Source organism: Anabrus simplex, chromosome 14, assembly GCF_040414725.1.
Source record: "Anabrus simplex isolate iqAnaSimp1 chromosome 14, ASM4041472v1, whole genome shotgun sequence".
Lineage (NCBI taxonomy): Eukaryota > Metazoa > Arthropoda > Insecta > Orthoptera > Tettigoniidae > Anabrus > Anabrus simplex.
In genome coordinates, this window is record NC_090278.1 from 37,227,034 (window position 1) to 37,250,479 (window position 23,446).

At 39.3% G+C, this 23,446-nt stretch overlaps 1 protein-coding gene and 1 non-coding gene across 2 annotated transcripts in view; both read right to left on the bottom strand.

Annotated features, from left to right (window-relative positions):
* Nucleotides 1-23,446, bottom strand: part of Rim (Rab3 interacting molecule) — a 738,199-nt gene that overhangs the window by 411,775 nt on the left and 302,978 nt on the right. The window lies entirely within an intron of this gene.
* Nucleotides 5,588-5,742, bottom strand: LOC137503038 (5.8S ribosomal RNA). The gene has a single exon (XR_011019011.1). It is a non-coding gene; the product is annotated as a 5.8S ribosomal RNA (ribosomal RNA).

The window sequence follows — 23,446 nt, forward strand, 5'->3', positions numbered from 1 at the left end:
TCCCTCCTTAATCCAGATCTCTGGTTCATCCGGATCAAAAACCATAAAAATTTATTTTTACTTGTACAGTATTTCTTTTACGGCATCGACTCTTCTTGAATGTCTTTTCCGCCAAGGATAATTAATGGCAGGAATTGGAAGTAATTCGGCCACGTTCTATCAAAGGTACTGTCCTGGCATTCCCCTGGAACTGAGAATGGGAAACTGTGGAAAACCATTCCTAGGATGGCCGAGGTGGGATTCGAACCCACGCTCTACTGAATGCAATGTACTATTAATTCACTGATGATGAATTTGAAAATGAAACCGGTGGTCCATCAGAAGAAACAATGATTCATGGAGAGGCAACAATGCAGCTGGGCAAACTGATGGCCTGTATAGAATCCTTAACTGAAACCACACCGGCAGAACTGTTGTTAGTAAAATGTCTTTGTGATCGTGCTGCGCGCAAACACTATACAAATGTAAAACAGAAAAAACTCATACTTTACTTTAGTGCATAAAACAGTCATAAACGTATGAAAAATGTTATATTTTTTTGTACAATTGAAAGAAAGGTTTTACTGTACTACTTATGTTAATAGATTATATAATATATATATTATATAATAGATATATATGTACTGTATTTGTTTGTTTTTTAGTTTTTCCAGATTATCTGGATTTTTGATAATCCAGATCAGTTCTGGTCCCACTTAATCTAGATAAATGAGGTTCTTGTGTATTCAAAAATTTTATTTAATTTTCTTTCTTGAAATATAGACATTTCTGTTAGTACTTTTATCAAAAGCAATCGGCAGATGCGTTTCTTGGGGGCATTGACTCACTCAGTCTAGATCTCACGGGTCTTGAACTTGATAATAGGCTCAATGATTTCTCCTTAAGTGCAATGATATCTGCCCAGTGATTACTGTCAGTATTAGAGAGACTGCAATATTAAACAGGTGGACGTCGCTCTTAATGAGACTTGTCGAATCGTCACTGGTTGCCTACAGCCTAAGCCTTTGGAAAAATTGTACTGGGATTGCACCACTTGATATCCGTCGGGAGGTAACGGCAAAGAATGAGAAGGAAAAAGTTGATACATCAGAATCTCACCCTCTGTATGATCACCACCTAGCTTGTCCATGTTTGACTTCAAGTAAAAATTACCTCAGAACAATGGAGGCTCTCATAAGGACTGCACACCATGCCCAAATTTGTAAATGGCGAGGGAGGTTCAAACGCTCAGAAGAATGGCAGACTCCAATCAAAGAACTCCCTCCTGGTCATACAGAAAGTTGGCTAACATGGACCTCTCTCAATAGATTGTGTTCAGGTATCACAAGATGCAAATCTAAGCAGTTGGAGAGGGGTTTTTGGGTAGACTTGCGATTGTCTGATTGTGGTTCTCCACAGACAACACCTCATCTTCTCCAATGCAACCTGTGTCCAACTTCATGTACTATGGAAGACCTCATGCAAGCAACACCTGAGTCCATGAAAGTGGCTAACTATTAGTCAGCAACCAAATAAGTTTGTTCTTCTGCCTTGTTCTGTGGTCTTAGACCCTACCATTGTAGTTTGTGATTTCTAAAGACTGTCTTCACATTAAGGAACCAATGCAGCATCTACTTTTCCAAGCACTGTGCTCAACAGGAAGTCGCCTATATAGGCCAGATCTATCATATTAAGACCTTATCTTTTTCTTCTTCTTTATGTTATGATTGTTATGTTGTTATATTTTTGTCTTTTGGTTGTACGATTTGTATTTATATGTATATATTAGTGCTTCTGATAAATAAATAAATAAATAAATAAATAAATAAATAAATAAATAAATAAATAAATAAATAAATAAATAAATAAATAAATAAATAAATAAATAAATAAATAAATAAATAAATAAATAAATAAACAAACAAACAAACAAACAAACAAACAAACAAATAAATAAATAAATAAATAAATAAATAAATAAATAAATAAATAAATAAATAAATAAATAAATAAATAAATAAATAAGGAATTTCAGAAAATGAGCCAAGGTTTCAACCCTGTGGCTATATTATCACGTCTAATAATATATGCTATTATATGAATTTTTAATTAGTACGAGGTATTGAAGAAATAACCCACAGTACTTCTATGCCAGATTCAGCTTGCATATGTGCTAAGGAGAAGAGTCAAAACGGAAGGATCATCCCTTGTACTCGTGTGGTAACACATGCAAAAGTGAGGAAAAGTAACCCGCTATCGCGAGGTCTAGGCTTCCTCAAATTTCTTTCAGTTTGGTCGCTTCTGCCAGCTACGTTCACACTGACAAGCTTCACACACTGTTTGCATGGAGTGTTGAAGCAATGCCTCTGTCTCATAGCAAAGCAAGCGCACGGTGCTTGAAATGAATATCAAAATGGAAAGAATTCCATGAGTGCAAAGGTATATGGTAGTGCAGGGCAAGTCCCACAACAGCTGCTGCCCTTTCTGCATGCCGTGTGCCGGTAAACAAGAGCAGGGTTGCCGTCATACCATTCCCATATGCACATAGAAAATCCATCAACTTTGATGAATGGATAATCAGATTGAAAAATAAATAGAAAAATAATAAAACCTAAACCATTACAGTTGTTGTTTAAGTCATCAGCCCATAAACTTCCTTGATGTAGCCACCCATACCGCCCTATCCTGTGCTAATCTTTTCATTTCTATGTAACTACATCCTACATCTGCTCTAATATACTTGTCATTTTCATACCTTGGTCTACACCTACCATTCTTACCCCCTACACTTCCCTAAAAAACCAAGTGAGCAAGTCTTGGGTGTCTTAAGATGTGCTGTATCATTCTATTTCTTCTTCTCATCAAATTGATCTCCTCTCAATGATTTGATACCATATGTCTTCATTCATTTGCAATGTATGTGATAATAATAATAATAATAATAATAATAATAATAATAATAATAATAATAATAATAATAATAATAATAATAATAATAATAATAATAATAATAATAATAATAATAATAATAAATTACAAATGTTATTAGCACTGTGGTGTAGGAGCAGCATGCCTGCCTGTTACACAGAATCCCAGGTTAGAAATTTGGTGAAGTCAGGGATTTTCACCTGGTTCTGAGGGCTGGTTCGAGATCTACTCAACCTATGTGATTACAAATGAGGAGCTATCTGATGGTGAGATGGCTGGTGGCTCTGGTCTAGAAAACCAAGAATAACGGCCATGAGGATCTTTTTTTTTTTTTGGTAGTGGTTTTACGTCGCACCGACATAGGTAGGTCTTATGGCGATGATGGGATAGGAAAGGAGTAGGATTTGGAAGGGAGCGGCCATGGCCTTCATTAAGGTACAACCCCAGCATTTGCCTGGTGTGAAAATGGGAAACCACGGAAAACCATCTTCAGGGCTGCCACAGTGGGATTCGAAGTCACTATCTCTCGGATGCAAGCTCAAAGATGCGTGCCCTTTACCGCATGGCCAACTCGCCTGGTTCGTAAGGATTCATCAGGCTGAGCAACAGTCACTTGCTAGGCCATGCATCTTTGGGGCTGTTGCGCCACAGAGTTTTTTTTTTTCAGAAAAATATATCTTCTTTTTAAAATTTACCTGGTTTTGAAATGTAATTTTCAGTGTTGTTTGCAAGATAAAATCATGTAACATTCAGTCGAACCGATTTATATGTCGTCGCCTGCGACTCATATCCGAGTAAACATATTCTTCAGCAGTTTACGTTTTCACACTCACAAAGCATTGTGAATATGTTTCATCTGACTTAGTAGCCCAATCTTGGCATGGAACATACGTCCACACAGATCAGAGGGCGGAACTGAGCTTGATGGAGCTTCTGTGCTTGTCGTTTATCCTCTTCACGTCGCCGTCGTTCTTCTTCAAACACCAAAACTGATGTAGAGACGGTGTCGCGCCAAACTGTACGATTCTCAGCAAGCGTATCCCAGGATTGAATTTCAGCTCTTTTCATAGTATGCTTTAGCTAATCCTTGAAACACCTCAAAGGGGATCCAAGAGGTCTTGTACCGGAACAGAGTTCACCATACAGAAGTTGACGAGGAAGCGTGGTTTCACTCATGCGATCGATGTGCCCTATTCATCTGAGACAGTGGCCAATGATGGTTGTCTCAATGCTTATCGCATGTGCTTTCTCAAGAACTGCGATGTTGGTGACCCAGTCCTCCTATTTGATGTTGAAGAGGGATCTAAATTTTTGTAGGTGGAAACGTTCTAGCTTTTTGATATCCTGACGGTAGACGGTCCAAGTTTCACAACAGTAAAGCAGTGTTGATATGACACCAGCACGGTAAATCATGATCTTGGTATGCATTGTAAGTTCCTTATTGTCCGGCTCCGCAGTGTAAGGGGCAACGCGTCCGCCTGTCACCCGGCAGCCCCAGGTTCGATTCCCGGCTGGGTCAGGGGTTTTACTTGTAAATTATTAATATCTCTGGCCTGGGGACTGGGTGTTTGTGTTGTCCTTAACGTTCCTTTCCTCACATTTAACACTGTACACTTCCTCCATTCCAATTACATGCAGGTTCATATCACATAGTGCAAGTAGGGGCAAAAGATCTTTATAGGTCGATGCCACAAACAAATAGCATTAAAAAAATAAAAAGTTCCTTATTCATGAAGACACAACAGGATAAATGTCCAAACTCTCTCTTCAAAGTTCTTTTCAATTTTCCCTCATGGTACTTGTTCGCTATCGGTCTCGTGGTCATATTTAGCCTTAGATGGAGTTTGCCACCCACTTAGGGCTGCACTCTGAAGCAACCGGACTCTAAGGAGAGATCCACCGGGCGAGTTGGCCGTGCGTGTAGAGGCGCGAGGCTGTGAGCTTGCATCCGGGAGATAGTAGGTTCGAATCCCACTATCGGCAGCCCTGAAAATGGTTTTCCGTGGTTTCCCATTTTCACACCAGGCAAATGCTGGGGCTGTACCTTAATTAAGGCCACGGCCGCTTCCTTCCAACTCCTAGGCCTTTCCTATCCTATCGTCGCCATAAGACCTATCTGTGTCGGTGCGACGTAAAGCCCCTAGCAAAAAAAAAAAAAAAAAAAAAAAGGAGAGATCCTCCCAGAAGCTGCAGCGGTCTCTACAGACCTGGCACCCTCTGCGGAGCGTGGCCCCATTCAAGAAGGACTTGAACTCGCCGCAGGTTCCCGGGATAAGTGGACCCTCCCAAACACCACATTTCTCGGCAGGGTGAACCTGCGAGATTCAGTGCTGGGCTCTTCCCTGTTCACTCACCGCTACTAAGGGAATCCTTGTTAGTTTCTTTTCCTCCGCTCAATAATATGCTTAAATTCAGCGGGTAGTCTCGCCTGCTCTGAAGTCGTGTTTGGTTTGTGCATGTCGCACAAAATGTTCGGTCGCTGCACACACAGCACGCACTTTCGAGCTTGGTCGCGGGGCAAAGGCGGTGAACTGGCGCCAGCAGACACAAAGACGTTGCGTGGACCAACCCTCCCGTCTCAGACACTCTCAGTGGTGGTGTCAACCGGTCCAGCGGCCGTGACCACACGAACCGTGATGCTCCCTCCTTCGAACGCAATGTCGCGTTCAGTTTTAGCAACCGACCCTCAGCCAGGTGTGGTCCGGGAACGGAATCCATGGACCGCAATGTGCGTTCGAAATGTCGATGTTCATGTATCCTGCAGTTCACAAGTCGACGCGCAATTTGCTGCTTTCTTCATCGACCCACGAGCTGAGTGATCCAAGGTTCAGGGTTGTTTTTTTTTTTCATTTTTCGATCATTCTCTCCACGGTGAGTGGAGGAAAAGCAATCATTTTCATGGGTTTCTCGTCACAGAGCTAAGAAGTGTTTCGAGCATGGGCGTTGCGTTCATTTAAAACCTGCCCGCCAGGCCGAAGTCGTGACGGGTCCCCTCGTGTTATCCCCGCTCCACTGAGTGAGGAAGGTAGGTACCCAATGCCGAACGTCTGCATCGTAGGAGACGCGGCCACGCGGACTGTGACACTCCCACATTGAGTGGGCAGTACCAATTCTCCTATCCCAATCTTGTGAGCAGTGAGCATTTGTTGAGAGGATACTTCCTAGATATAAAAAGTGGTCAACCTGCTCCAGTGGAGTATCCGCAATGGATATGTTGTAGGGTGGGAGGTTCGATCCAGGTGCAAGCTGCGATAGTAATATGTAACGCAATCTAATATCTAAATGAAGTCAAATGCGGGGGGTTTCATGATGATTTTAAAAAACAATAACTGATGACACACTAGACAGTAAAATGTAATAAAAAAGACCTTAATTGACGTGCTAATCGGAAAAGGTTTGCCATACCTGATTTAGACTGTTCGCATGCAAATTTCAATGTCGCATTTCACTCGCACCAGTCAGCAGAGAAATCGGACCTCTGTTGGGAAATTTATGGCTGAGTTTTAATTAATTTTGTCAGATAAACACCAAATGTTTCTTCTACATGCCGATATAAATGTTCTGTTATTGGACATTATAAATTTTCCAGCTAACTCATTCCTGGTTGCCAGTGTTTTGCCCCTGTGTGCGTTGGGTTCATCATTGGGTACCTAGCACACCCACCAAGATGCATGGCTAGTGCATACCGTGGTTCCCTAGGGGAATCAATATATCATTTACATGCCAATATCATACGACATGTATGATTGAATGGACATTTCTTCACCCTTCAATATAACATGACCTCTGCTACGTTTTAACCTGTGAGAGACCTCCATTCTACCACTGATCCACAGAGCTGTATCGTCACTGCATTGTACTTCAAAAAAGAGGCCTAACATCTAGGTCATCAACCCCTAATGGTACGAAATGAGACGAAAAGTAATGACAATTTAAAATTCCAAAAACTGGGCCAGTTGGCCATGCGATTAGAGGCATGCGGCTGTGAGCTTGCATCCGGGTGATAGTGGGTTCGAATCCCACTGTTGGCAGCCCTGAAGATGGTTTTCTGTGGTTTCCCATTTTCACACCTAAATTAAGGCCACGGCCGCTTCCTTCCAACTCCTAGGCCTTTCCTATCCCATCATCGCCATAAGAGCTATCTATGTCGGTGCGACGCAAAGCCACTAGCAACAACAACAAAAATTCCAAAATACATCCACAGACCAGAATTCAAAACTTGATGATGAAGAATGAATGAATGATTAGGCCTATGAATGTAAAATAATCAGCGGATCCAACTCAAATGATTAAAAGTTAGAAATAATTCCAAAATCAATCCACTGACTAAAATTCAAAAAGTTGATGATGAACGACGATAATGAACTTAAAACAATCAGTGGCTCCAACTCACAACACCCCACCTTTCCAGAAACTAACTTAAAACAATGGTATATACTGACCAAGGGGCTTCTTCCAAAGCACAATCCTGAATCGATAACGCTTGTTGTCTAAAGGGGTTCAAAATCCAGGTCAATGGCCCTTCATAATGGTACTTATCGCTAGTAAAGTAGAACCATGGTATTTCTCATGCAGCGGTACTAATCACAAGTAATGTAGACTCATGGTGTTCCAGACGTTGTGGTACTACTCACAGGTAATGTACTATGCAGACCTATGGCGATTCTCACATAATGGCACCACTCATAGGCAACGCAAACCCATGGTGTTCCTCACATAGTGGTACTAAGGGACCCATGGTATCCCATGGTATTCCTCATAGAGTGGTACTAATCACAGGCAACGCAGACCCACGGCATTGCTCATATAGTGGTATTAATCAGAGGCAACCCAGACCCACGGTGTCACTCATATAGTGGTACTAATCACAGGCAATGCCCACACCCACGGTGTTCCTCGAAATGCAGGCTTATGATGTCCACAACCAGATGCTGAAACACCCTAGTGTAGATAGCTTCCTTTTTTCTCCTTGGGTGTTCCAACCGAACCTGGACAGAGGGGAGCCTCCGTCATAGTTGCAATACTATACACGAGTACTGTAAACCCCTAGTGAACCACCCACAGATCCATGGTATTCCTCACATAGTGATACTAATCACAAGAAAAGTCAATGCATGGTGTTCCTCATGTGATGGTACTAATCACAGGTAATCTCATGGTTCAAAATTCAGCATCCCTTGGTCGCCGCTTTTAGTCACCTCTTATGACCGGCAGGGGATACTGTGGCTATATTCTTCATCTGCGTCCACCACCCACAGGGGGTGGCACACCAGCTGTCAGCGCCTTGTAGGGATTTGGCATTCCAACTAATTAGCACACTGCCACATTGAAGCAAAACGTTTGTAATTTCATGACTGAAAATGTCTTCAGAGCTTGAATACTTTCATTTCTAGTGGATATAATAAAATAAAAATTGAAAAATATTGTTATTAGTTACCACTAAATATTGGAATCAGATAAGTGAACTATATGTATTTAACCTTTAAACTGAACTGTATTTGTTCAAGGAAAAAATTTTAAAATTAATTTGCAAAGAGATGGTTATAATACAAAAACAGGTACGAATAGATACCTGACTTCAATTAATAAGTAAAGAAAAGCTTATGATAAAAAGAGTTATAAACAGATAATCCCAATAAATATAGAAGTGATTCAGCACTTCTTCTAAAGACAGGTACTTTACTGTCAAGACAAATTAAGAGTGTACAGGCAAAATCAAACATGTCCATCAGATCCAGACTTTATGTCTATCTTTTCTTTTAAAAGATAAACATAAGTTAGGAACTGGAGAGCAATTTTTGAATGTGCAACTTTTCTGATTTTTTTACTGACACAGAAAAGAGCTTCGTACAACTGGCACAGAGCAAAAAATCTATTAACAATTAAATAATCCATGTGTAAAAATGGACATTTTTGGTTTTGCCCAAATCACATGTGACTTGTTTGTTTTCATTCAGATGCTTGCAGATTTGTTCCTGTGGGGAGCAGGGAGGTGAAAAGTGACACATGAAATACTCAGCCAGTGATTGATGATTCAGACATGTTCACATTTGCTCAGTCATACCACTAAGACAAGCATGCTTTAGTTAAGTCCTAGACCTTCAATTTAGGAGGTTATGTTTGGTTTTGGTCAGACTTCATTTGAGAAAGAGATTCAAATGATGCTTTGTATCAAAACCATTGCTCACTTTTTTGGGGGTAGGGGGTGGTGGGCATTATATGTTCGGTTTTGCCTGAACACTCCTCAGATAATGCATGTGTCTTCCCCATCATTCAAAGTTCAGCATATATAGATGTATCTTCATCAGAAACTTAACACATTAATTTCTTTGACAAATAATAAGAAGAATGCTTTATCGTAAACATATGCTATAATCTAAAGAATATCATAAAGGTAAGTCATATAAAACAAATGAAGCTCCTTCATTCTCGAAGAAGTTAATATACCTTAATAATTAATCATTATTAATAATTTAATCCAAGTTGTTGCTCCCAAATGAAGTGCAGACAGTGCAAACACTAAGTAATACACACACAATATACCACAACACATACAAAATAACCAGTAGTACACACACACAAAGTTAACGAAAGAGAACATAAATGGTATCATATAAATATAAGACCAACTCTAAAATCCACATATATATTTTAAAACTACAGACCGAATTTTGCCAGTGGAAATCATCACAGGCAATTCAGGCAATACATAGGAAGACATTGTCAATATAAGATACATGGCAAATAAAATCCATGGCTAATAAATAGGTAGGTGAACACACAAGAATTGGGAGACAGGCAATAGTGATGGCAAAGATCTAAATCAGAGTCACCTGAGGTAATTCCAACCATGCAGTGTACCCTTCTTTTTATCCTTTCACTGTGTACCAATAAGTTTTTCCATTTGGTAGTCCAACAGCGTAGAGCACACAATGGTCCACAAAAAAAGCCTACTCAATTCTTTTTGTACACTTTGTAAGAACAAAAATACTTCATGATCAGAATTATCCCAGCTCACCCTACTTGTGAACTTCATGATAACTTCCTCTGTTGATCAGTGGTAGAGTTTCAGCCTAGAGATCCAAAGAGCCTGGGTTCAAACCTTGCTGAAGTATTCAGACTTTTTAAGGGAAGAAGGAAGTCCACAGAGCACTAGATGTTGGCATGTAAAGGATCTCTAACAACACATTTGGTGTTTACCCGACAAAATTCATTTAAAAATGTCCATACGTCATCCAACATTGTTTTGATATTTTGTCATATGGCAGAGTACAAATGGAACATCAAACTGACAGGCAGGCAGCCTATAAGGCATCATATCAAAACATCAGCAACATAGTAGCTGAGACCAAATTGTTATTATTACTAGCTGGTGTACCCGTGCTTCGCTATGGAATTCTACATTGTATACATTGTATACAGAATTCAAGATGAAATCATGTACACGCTGTGAATAAGATTTCATTAAATTGTTTAGATATATTTAAAATTAAATTTTAGGCACTTTCCCCTAAGCTACCATTTCATGCAGCGCAAATTAAACTATTTATAGCATAGACTACAGTGCTTTATTCTCCAACTTTACGTACCAATTTTCATTAGATCTGTTGAACCATATTCTCGTAGCTCGGCACTGATATGGACTTAGCAACAAAAATCAAAATTCATGAATATCTCTGTTATCATAGCCGGTATGGTAAAAATGCATAAGAAATAAATTATTGGGAATGCAATTGTATATAACTTTAGTTATGTATATTTAACGATAGGATCACTAATAACAAAGATTTTTGAGAACTGAAATTTAGGCCTTTGCCTAAACTATCATTCCACTCAGTGTGAATAAAAAGTTATTTATAGCCTAGATTGTAGTGATTTACTACAATCTTCACATACCGATTTTCATTAAACTCTCTTCAGCCATTTTCTCGTGATGCACGTACATACATACACACATACAGACAGACAGACCAACAGACAGAGATGATGGAAAATTAAAAAGTGCATTTCCTTGTTACTGTGGACATGACTGATAAAAAAATGCCCTTCTTTTTTAATTCTGAGCAATGTACAGACAAAACTTGTGTATATATATTATTATTATTATTATTATTATTATTATTATTATTATTATTATTATTATTATTATTATTATTAATCATTTTATTTACTAGATAGCATCACCAATCTTTATTTCCTAACAGGATTTAAATGTTTAGTTTCCTCGTATTAATTTTCAAGGCTTGTACAAAGAAATTTTACCAATACATGTTTCAGACACACATATTAAATGATTATTTCTTTAATTTTTATAATTTAAAACTAATCAATCAGAGAAAAGAGAAACTAATAGATTCTGAATTTGAATGGAGTAAGAATTGTATATGGTATAATATTATAATAAGGAATTTATTTCTAAATTCTGCTCCCTCTAACTGGAGACTACTGTGTAGAAAGCATACAAAAAGCAAAACAAGGATACAGAAATAAAAGACTTTCTTTTAACCACAAAAGGATAGTTCTCTGAGAGCACACAGGACCTCTAATTGTTTAATTTGTACTCTCTACAGAATTTTACAAACAAACAAATAAAGAATTGTTCCTTGGCTCCAACACTTCTGTAACTTATTCCTACAGCTAAAACAATTTGCAAAATTGTATTTGCCGATCTTCACCAATAATATCACGAATGGCAACAATGTTGTCTGCAGTCTCCTTTCATGAGGTACATATTCCATGGTTTTTAATCCTGCCATAAATTTTTTAGCCCACTCGCACACTCAAATCTTCGAAAGTGTTTCTTCCCCAAACTGTGCGCGATGCCATCTCAAAATTTTGGAAGGTTTGGTGCCCTCTTTTGCAAGAAATTTGATAATGATGCATTGCGCAACAGACGTGTGCACCCCTTGCACACTCATGGTGTACTGAAGCAGCCCAGCTCTCCACTGTCGTTCATGTGCGCAAACTCCTTCTCCAGATACCCCCACCAACATCCCGGCAAAGCTCCACCTCAGAATTATTACTAACAGCAGCGATACATTCAAATTCCCGTTTATATTTGATCCGCCTTCATATCATAAGGCCCCAGGTTTGATTCCCAGCCAGGTCAGGGATTTTTACCTGAATCTGAGGGCTGGTTTGAGGTCCACTCAACCTAGATGAGAACAACTGAGGTGTTATCTGCTGTTGAAACAGGGGCCCAGTCAAGAAAGCCAAGATAACATTGAGAGGATTGCTGTGTGGACCATTTATCACCTTCTTATCTGTACAACTTCATGATGGATAGCATTCGCTTGATATCCCAAGGCCTGTCAGGGCTGTAGCACCATGTGGAGGGTTACTGGAAATATCCTGCAAACTGGATACTGTGACGTGTACTGCAATATTATACATATTTGGCCTTCTTCAAGTAAATTTTGGATTATTTTAAATTTTATCGTTGAAATTTACGGGACACCCTGTACCGCACGTGTCGATTTTTCTGGGACTTGCACAAGATACAAGCTTCGAGAAGTTTCCAAGGACAAGACAACAAGCATCAAATTAAAAATTTAAATTTCATTGGCTTATATAAAATCGAACAGTAACTCCTGTGCATTCATTGGTCATTAACTTTACTGTGCTGTTTTCTGTTGCACCACCCAGCGCAGGCTACCTTTGAGAGCTTCATTCTTGGTCTTCAGGATCGTGTAGAGTGGACATGTTGTCCGGGAGCTCTGTGTTCCATGGGAGCTGTAGCTTTTCTTCGGGTAAGCAATCTTAAATTTCCTAATGTAACTTAATTTTATTTAATTTTAATTTGTCACAGGAGTTCACCACTCCATCTTTCTATCAGAAATCAATTGTAATTTACAATGGTATAAAGAGGTTTTACATCCAACTTCACGTTCACACAAGGCAAGCTTTTTATAACAGTTTTGTAACTTAAATGAAATTTCTCACTAAACTTGACCTCAGTAAATCTTCTTCATTTGGAATTATTTTCCTGTGTATGTATGTTGGGTAATCAGCCCGAAGGCTGGTTTGATCCTTTGCAGCTTCGCCAACAGCTGTCATAAATAGCCTAGGCGTCACTGAAGAGGCGTACTAGGGAAACGAGGAGTGAGGTAGTTTCCCGTTGCTTTCCTCACCGAGCCAGCAGTTGCTCTTACATATCAGTCTGCCAAGCCCACTGAAATGTATGCACCAACTGACCCTATGAGCGATATTTTCACACCATTCATAACAGGGACTGGCTGCATAAGGAATGGTATTACTAGCATCACTCATACCTCAGTCACTTTCATATTGTCAAAGCCAAGGATGAGACTGTGACAGGTCAATGAAAGTAACAAATTTGATATAGCCCATACCAGAAGACATTGTGCACTGTAAACACTACATCTCGCCAGCAAAGGCATATTATTTTCCTATCACCTGTATTTCTTTTTTTCATTTTTTTTTTAGGTGAAGGTGGTTGCTTCACATTTTCAACTTGTAATTTTCATTGAATATCGACCCACTTGGAGCAGCGGACCCATCTGGAGGTATTTTCCATTAAGACTAGTATCAACAAGATTGCAAGACTGCAACTTCATTTCATCAGGGTTTGTGTTTCTATTTTGTGTTTGTGCTACTGGTAGTATTCCTATTACTCTTTCTTTGATGTTTTTTTAAATAATAAATAGGTATTAACTAAATTATTCTTTGGTCCATTTTTCGACCACAAAAGTCCTTCGATCCATAACCTCGTAGGGTTCCTTCCGCTGTCCACATCCTGCCATTAGTTTTGGTGTATGTTACCTTGTTTAATTTTGATTTTATGATATGGTTTTAACGATTCCAAATTTATTTTCATGTTTCAAAATCCTTTCTTTATTAATTGGTATGTTACAGCTTCAATCAGCACTACAGATACAATGGCCTTTCTAGCATGGAGTGGAGAGACGCGTTGTGAATAGCATGTAATGTTGCACCTGTAAGAGCTGTACTGGGAAGGTCCCTTGATGGTAACTGCTGCAGAAGATGTAGTGAGACTGAAACATTACCTCATGTCTTGGGTTCCTGTGCCTTCAGTGATGCTCTTCGAAATACCAGACATCACATCATCAGATCGTACATAGCACAGACGCTCCGTGAGAAAGGATTTCAAGTGCATGAGGAAGTCCATGGTTCAGAGTAAATGGCAGCACAAGAAGGATAGACATGATCACCATTAAAGGGAAGAAAGGATGTAAATTAGATCTGACAGAATGATTTGAAATGCACTAGGATCAACCAGATAAAGTATACAGAGAAAGGAGCCTATCTGCCTGCCTACAGTGCCGTATTATCTATATGAATAAATGTGAGCTGGGACGACTTAAAAGTAAGGGGTCTCATGACTGGTGCGAGAGGGGCAGACCCTAAGAAGACAACAGAACTAATGAAGACCTTCAACATCACTACCAAGGAGTTCATCAACTGGGGGCTAAAAGCACTCAGAAGTTCTCTTCTTATAATCAGACATCACTTGTATTTGCCAGACTGAGATTGTGAACTTATAATTTACTTTTTTTTTTTTTTTTTTTTGAATGATATCGTTTTAGTGTATATTTTGTCTTAATCGGACCCCAAGTGGAGGAAGACTTTGAAAATAAAAAGATAGAATACCTGGTATATTTAAATATGAAATCACATTCGACCGCTATTTACTGAACATTCCAAAATTTCATCATATAACTCCTGCATTCCATACATTAAATTGGCTTAAAATAAACCAGCCTTGTAATTACCATTCGTTGCTTCTACTCCACAAAATAATATACAGGCAGACATCCTCTATCTAACAGATTCTTTCCAATTGTTCTCATCCATCCATAACATCCTGACCAGAGCTGCAGCTAACCTAACCCTCAAAATACCAAATCACAGATCCACCCTCTACAATAATTCTTTTGTCGGTACAATTCGAACATGGAATTCGTTGCACAATTACCTAACGGACATGCTATCTGAATTGGTACTTAGAAAGAAATGTTTGCAGCGGCACTTGGACAGAGTGTAAATATATGGATTCTGTTTTCCTCTTTTGTTATTTCCTTCTGTATGTCACTAAATTTTACTGAATTTATTTTTCTTGATGCATCAGGATAATTGTCTTTATTCTGGGTTATTTTATATACACTGACTGACAGTGACAATGCAACACCAAGGAGGAGTGGTTCGAAAGGGATGAAAGTTGGGGAAAAAACAGAGTCGGCATGGAAGAATAATTGATGTTTATTTCAAACCGATATGCAGGTTACACAATGCGCACGGCATCGACTCAGTAGGATGTAGGACCACCGCGAGCGGCGATGCACGCCGAAACACGTCGAGGTACAGAGTCAATAAGAGTGCGGATGGTGTCCTGAGGGATGGTTCTCCATTCTCTGTCAACCATTTGCCACAGTTGGTCGTCCGTACGAGGCTGGGACAGAGTTTGCAAACGGCGTCCAATGAGATCCCACACGTGTTCGATTGGTGAGAGATCCGGAGAGTACGCTGGCCACGGAAGCATCTGTACACCTCGTAGAGCCTGTTGGGAGATGCGAGCAGTGTGTGGGCGGGCATTATCCTGCTGAAACAGAGCATTGGGCAGCCCCTGAAGGTACGGAAGTGCCACCGGCCGCAGCACATGCTGCACGTAGCGGTGGGCATTTAACGTGCCTTGAATACGCACTAGAGGTGACGTGGAATCATACGCAATAGCACCCCATACCATGATGCCGCGTTGTCTAGCGGTAGGGCGCTCCACAGTTACTGCAGATTTGACCTTTCTCCACGCCGACGCCATACTCGTCTGCGGTGACTATCACTGACAGAACAGAAGCGTGACTCATCGGAGAACACGACGTTCCGCCATTCCCTCATCCAAGTCGCTCTAGCCCGGCACCATGCCAGGCGTGCACGTCTATGCTGTGGAGTCAATGGTAGTCTTCTGAGCAGACGCCGGGAGTGCAGGCCTCCTTCAACCAATCGACGGGAAATTGTTTTGGTCGATATTGGAACAGCCAGGGTGTCTTGCACATGCTGAAGAATGGCGGTTGACGTGGCGTGCGGGGCTGCCACCGCTTGGCGGCGGATGCGCCAATCCTCGCGTGCTGACGTCACTCGGGCTGCGCCTGGACCCCTCGCATGTGCCACATGTCCCTGCGCCAACCATCTTCGCCACAGGCGCTGCACCGTGGACACATCCCTATGGGTATCGGCTGCGATTTGACGAAGCGACCAACCTGCCCTTCTCAGCCCGATCACCATACCCCTCGTAAAGTCGTCTGTCTGCTGGAAATGCCTCCGTTGACGGCGGCCTGGCATTCTTAGCTATACACGTGTCCTGTGGCACACGACAACACGTTCTACAGTGACTGTCGGCTGAGAAATCACGGTACGAAGTGGGCCATTCGCCAACGCCGTGTCCCATTTATCGTTCGCTACGTGCGCAGCACAGCGGCACATTTCACATCATGAGCATACCTCAGTGACGTCAGTCTACCCTGCAATTGGCATAAAGTTCTGACCACTCCTTCTTGGTGTTGCATTTGCTCTGTCAGTCAGTGTAGTTCCTTTTTTCTTTCCTTTAATGTGTTGTTATAACTATGTGTTAAGTTTAGTAATTAGTAATTTAGTTTAGTATTAGAAAGAGAGAGGGTGTGTGTAATATATGTTAAACCATATGTACATTATAAGACATGGTTTGGCAGAGTAACAGGCTTTATAGCCTGAGTCATGCCATGTAAAGAAAGGAATAGTAATAATAAATTTTTTTATTTTGCTAATTGCTTTACGTCGCACCGATACAGATAGGTCTTATGGCGATGATGGGATATGAAAGGCCTAGGAATGGGAAGGAAGTAGCCATGGTACAGCCCCAGCATTTGCCTGGTGTGAAAATGGGAAACCACGCAAAACCATCTTCAGGGCTGCTGACAGTGGGGTTCGAACCCACTATCTCCTGGATGCGAGCTCACAGCTGCGTGCTCCTAACTGCATGGCCAACTCGCCTGATAAGTATAATAATAATAATAATAATAATAATAATAATAATAATAATAATAATAATAATAATAATAATAATAATAATAATAATAATAACAATAATAAATAATTTTGTTTTTAAATTGTGGATTGTGGAAGTTAATGTTATATTTATTTCCTACATCATTTCAATAATCGCTACTATGAATAGCACAAATTATGTCAGAAAGATTAGTAGTAAAGGAGGAAACAAACATGCTCATTAATATCATCATCATAAATTAACAATTTATGAAGATGCAGACAGAGGTGCTCTCACAACTGCAAGAAGTTCATGGTGGAACAACAATAAAGCAGTGCACTGATGTACTCAGCTGTTGTCTAAACAAACAATGAAGGCCCTGTGGTTAGTTCAAGACATACATCATCTTGAGGGAGTTATTACATAATCTGGCATACTAAACTCAAGGAGAATACAGCTTAGAATCAAAATACATGACATGATATTTTAACACTCTCAAACAAATTGAAGAATATTGTTGATAAGGACTTAAGAGCTATCACAAAATTCATCTTAAATACATCTAAACACTTACAAGTATTCTTTACACATATGAAGATACTAAACATTGAAAAAATAATAATAATAATTCTCTGCTACATTTTCATAACATGCTCTCCATTGGCATAAGTAAATAGTAAATCAATTAAAGTTTAAATGTTAAATGGAGAAATAAACAGATATAGATAGGAAAAATGTGCTGGTCTTTTCTAAATCAATCTACATCTAATGAACAATTTCATAGCTAATATGAGGCAGTCAATGTAAAAAAAAGGGCATATAGGTGAAAATCTTTTTGGAAAAAAAAAAGTAAATGAAATATTTGTCTTTGTTTTTCTTTGGTGTTTATTTCTTTTCCATACTGTAGTGTTTGTTATTATTTAGAATATTTAATTCGGATATGAACAATTCCTGTAAAATATGACTCATGAATTAAATATAAGAACTTTTAAATCAATATTATGAGCCCTTTTAACACAGACAGCATTTTTGGTGTAAAAATTCAATAAACAGGACTTTAAATTAAGTATAATCCAATATTAATACCAAAGAAACTTTCTTCATAGAAGACATCAGAATGCACATACACCTGTCAAACACTAAGGCGTATGAGAACACACCCGAAATTCTCATAGAAAAATGCAGCTATATCTGGAATGACTTTTATTCAACAGACACCATAATGACAGATGATTGGAAACAAGCAAATCAAGAGCTTCAACATATAATAACGCAATATGTAACATGTGGTTTTCATCACAAGTTCTGCCAATGATAAAAGGACATTTTTGTTTAAAATTTGTGCATTTTTAACAAAGTACGTGTTTTCTGCATCAAGTTTCGAACACAGGATTTCCAAATACAATAACATGCACTCTCTTCTTTTTTTCTTAATTTCCCCAGAACAGACAGATATCACATTTAGAAGACCTGATTCCGAGAAAGAGTTTATGTACAGATGTCTCGTGGAGGACGCAGTCACTTCAGTAGATATACAACATGACATCCTGCGTGATGTCCAATGTAATGTCCGATGTGATGTTGCTTTTAACACCATGCTCATCTTATTTGATAATGTAGAACTCTGTTTAAAGGATGATGTGATGATGGTGATATTTCTTTAAGAGGAATCACAATTGGGAGCGAGGTACTTAGTTCAGAAACAATTAGCAAATAAGGAAATTTTGTGTTTTCTCTCGCCCAGTTCATCCTTGACGGGTCCAGCTACACCCCTTTTCCCTTTTCACCACCAACGTTCAACAGATTCACACTTCTAGCACTAAAGTGAAGTGCAGTGAAGGTGTAAAATTAAGAAATTACTAGAGGACCCAAGTTGCACCCCAACATTTGTTATACAGTAAATAGATCAGATAACTCGTCTTGATATGCCTGTCCTTTTCAATGGTTTTGTGAACATTTAGTAAGAAGCCGCAGTTCATAGCCACAATTCATCCATTCTGACAGCATCATGTCTGCTTGATAAAAGTCTAACCATATATTAACTTGTTTATCCTGCAGTTCTTGATGCAAAGCTTGGATTGTATCATAGAAGGCAATGGTATTTTAAATTGCAGTTCTTCTATTTAGAACGGTTGTCTTGTGAACTCATAGGTTAGTTTCAAAGGAGAGTTATTTGCCAGACACAGCTCTTTAAAAAAAAACATGGTTTTTACTCTTTCTAGTGTAGCTAGGTTATCCCTCGATAGGTGTTCCCAGATATGGTCTAAAGCAGGTGTCATGATGGGGTCTGTTTGTATGTAGACTTTTTTCTCTTAGCAACAAGTATGTTATTAGGGATGCTCTGCCATGTGTTGAACATATTTGGAAGCTGGGAAAGGTTAGAAAATCAAGGAGTATCTAGCAAGGAATAGTATTCTTCTGTGATTAAAGGAAGTATACACTCTCTGGTTTGACAGGTAGTAATCAAACATGGCTGCATGCAATGACATTACTCAGGATGTAAATCCCATACATCAGAATATTAACTAACTCAGGATGTAAATCCCATACATCAGAATATTAACTAAAGTGTTAGTCGCTTAGCTAAGTACAGAATGTATTGCGGGTTAGGGTAAGTCTTCGCCTGCAATTATATTGGAGTGATCATTCAATGATTTGATTTTATGATTACTCAAAGTTGGCTGAACTTAGAGACCTATCATTGTCTCATGATTCACCGACAGGTAATTCTGGAGAGTTGTCGTTGACTGAGTCATCAGTCCATAGACTGGTTTGATGCAGCTCTCCCTACCACCCTATCCTGTGCTAACCTTTCCATTTCTACGTAACTATTGCATCCTAGATCTGCTCTAATCTACTTGTCATATTCATACCTTGGTCTACCCCTACTGTTCTTACCACCTACACTTCCTTCAAAAACCAACTGAACAAGTCCTGGGTGTCTTAAGATGAGTCCTATCATTCTATCTCTTCTTCTCGTCAAATTTAGCCAATGCAAGAGACTATTCTCATTTTGAAAATCTATTAAAAGGAGAATAATAAAAACTTAGTTTTCCACCTATTCAATACCTAACAAGCAATGCAAAATTAGGATCTCATCCTTATTTTATTGCCTAATTATTAACACATAATACATGTTTTGTTCATTTTCTGAACATCTTCAGCCCTAATGTCTTTACAAGTCTGATTGGTAACACTGATCTAGAATTTATATATATGATTTGTCGTTAGCAAACTTATTAATAACAATATTTAAGAAACCTTATTAAATACAATTCTTTTTTATATTACATCGTATAATAAAGATATATGATACGGCAATATGTTGAGTTTGAAATTAAAAATTCTAATATTAAAAAATGCGATGTCTATTAGTTGGTCTAGGTAGAACTACATTTCACAATCTATTAAAACAGCCGATTGTCATTCATATTCAAAAACATAAAAATCGTACAATACTGTCCCTAATGGCAAATCCGTTGAGCGTCAATTTCCTAAATAAAGAATTTTATACATATCCTACGTCTGTAAGTGGTGGTGGTGGTGATTATTGTTTTAAGAGGAAGTACAAGTATGCAAACATCCTCTATACAACACTAATCAGAAAAAAATATTGAAGGGATCCGACACTTCAAGAAATGAAGGTATTGGCCAAGGAAGACAAGGGCCACGAAGGGCGTGAAAATGAAAGACTCCGTAGGATTTGCAAACCTAATATCGTCAGGGTTGGAAAAGAACAAGAGTTGACCATGGGATATCGGATAGGATAGATGAAAGTGAGGAGCCTTGCTAAAGTAAGTGGAAGCAATGTCAGGACTCAGCTAAAGGGCCCATGGTCGCCAACCCACGCCGCGCGCAAGTGTGCGCCCCCCCCCCCCCCCCCCAAGTTGAGAGCCCCTAGGGCTCCTTTTAATCGCCTCTTATGACAGGCAGGGGATACCATGGGTGTTATTCTTCCACCCCCACTCACAGCGAGACTACAGACCACTTTTGAAATGTACTAAGGCACAAACCCTGTGATACGCTAGGTCGATTAAAATACATATTATATAAATTATGCAACAGTGAAATATACAATAGCTCACTTCCACAAAGAGGGAAACCTGAAAGTCACCTGCCTAATTACTCCAGGATAAAACAGTAAAAGTGCCAAGAATACAACAAGTGATGAACATAAAAATCATCATCGTGCACACTGCGCTAAGAAGCCGCGCAAGTGTTAAGTATGTTACAGTACATCCTCTGAACAGGGGTGAAATATACAATGGGAATCATGATGGTCATCTTCTGATCACTCAGGCAAGCAGCAAGACAGATGTCATATAGACATTAAGACGTTCGCATGAAGTGGTGATCTTATAAGTCATCACAGAAAACATAGTGAAAAGAGAACACACAAGTTTAAAAATTTTCACGTGGGTAGAAGGTCAAGAACTTAAAAAGACACCTCCACAAACATTCTGAGGAGAACCTATGCAAGAACGAAATGTGCAGGAGTACGCTTTCACAAAGAAGGAATTTCAACCCTCCCTGGAGATTAACTGTACAAGTATCAAGAATGTAATAATACATTTTTGCGAGTTGTTAATCTTGAAGTACACAATTGCATTCACTCAGAGTGAGACTACAGAAGTGTACAAAATGCAGTAAAATGTTCTCATGAAACAAACTAGGAAATAACCTATATAATAATGTTCCTCAGGACCTGCTCACCTCATGAGTTAACCTGAACATTCTCCCTGCATTGCAGGAGGCCATCGCCTTAGGGGATTTATAAGGCTATTTATTGCTATTATTATTGGGGCACAATACAAGATGCAAATGTCGGTATGGAACATAAGGGATACCGCTACCAGTAGACTTCAGGTTTTAGGCAAAAACTTATTTTGTTCATTGCTGAACAGTACATGAAAACAAAAGTATATGTGCATGATTTATATAAATATATTTTCAAAGTTGATGGTTTATTAGTGGCAAAATATGCCTAAATTGACTTCAGAATCTGCTTTTCTCTATTATACATATTCTTTCAAATAAAAAAGAAATTGCTTGTAAAAGAAGAGTAATGATTTCAATGACATTGTGTTGGTGATTGTTGCTTGGTTTCCTAGGCTGCAGTAAGCCAGTATACCGTAACAATAAACAAACATCATGGAAGTCTTGGATGTCATCAAGTGATTTCTATGTAAAACACCTGAAGTTAACATGAGAAGTTGGAAAATTGAAAGCATTCTCTTTGAAGTACTGGAGACTAAAATTTTGCATTCAATCATATAAAAGATTTCAGTCTGATTCTGGGGCCGATGACCTTAGATGTTAGGCCCCTTTAAACAACAAGAATCATCATCTTGGTGTGATTGTGCATTTATGTCAAACTGTGCTCCAATGCATTTTTAATTCAGCAATGGATTAGTGTTGGCTACTGAATGCATGATTCGAAGCAGTGTATCGATTCATTCAAGTGTCCGAGTAAATTGATTCACAGGAACGGCGAGCTCACGGCACACGATTCAGCTTACTCCCAGCGGACAGTGCTGAGTGGCACACACACTGGACGTTGACGGGGAGCCAAGCTTCCGCTGCAGCGAGACAGTGAATCATGGCACACTGAAATAATCGTGAACGAGCGCGGCTCAGTGAGACACATTATACACACGGCTCCTTATTGGCTCACTGGACACTGGTGGGTGGCGGAGAGCCGAGCTTCTGCTGCAGCGAGACAGTGAATCATGGCACACCGAAAGAATCGTGAACGAGCACGGCTCAATGAGACACAAGATACACACGGCTCCTTTATCGGCACGCTGGACAGTGGACACTGGCGGAGAGCTGGGCTTCCTCTGAAGCAATACATACATAGCCATGGTACACTGAAAGAATCGTACACTAAATGGACTCCCAAGCTCAGCTCATTTGAAAATAATACCCACTTGCATTCACTGTCCTCTTCTTACAGGGAGGTTTAAATAATAGATGGATTTATTTTCAACTTGTAATTAAAAAAGGTCGTCAAAACATAATTCTAAAGTAGCTAGTAAGTAGGTAGGCTATTAGGTTATGCTATTTATTAGTTTAATGAAAGTATTATAACTTAGTTGACATTTGATAATTAAACTCGACTCTAGCCTGCCCTATGACTATGAGTCATTCTAATGACCATTCAAAAGTACCTGTTTTATATTGGGAAGAATGGCTCAGTATTGTCTCAGTTCGTATGTCACATCGTTGCACAAGACTTCAATAATATGTGGACAGTAAGTGAGCCGACTGATGCAATAACTTAACCAACAGTATGTTGAATCAGAAAACCAGTGGGCTACTCTACTTCTCGGGTAGCCTATACAAAATATGATGATTTAAAAAAATCCTCTGTTGATAGAAAAATACAGTACATATTTTCAAAAATGATTTAGCGAGTTGGACGTGTGGTTAGTATTATGTAGCTATGCGCTTGCATTCGGGGGTTGATGGGTTTGAATCCCATCGTTGGCAGCCGTTAAGATGGTTTTCCGTAGTTTCCCATTTTTACACCAGGAAATC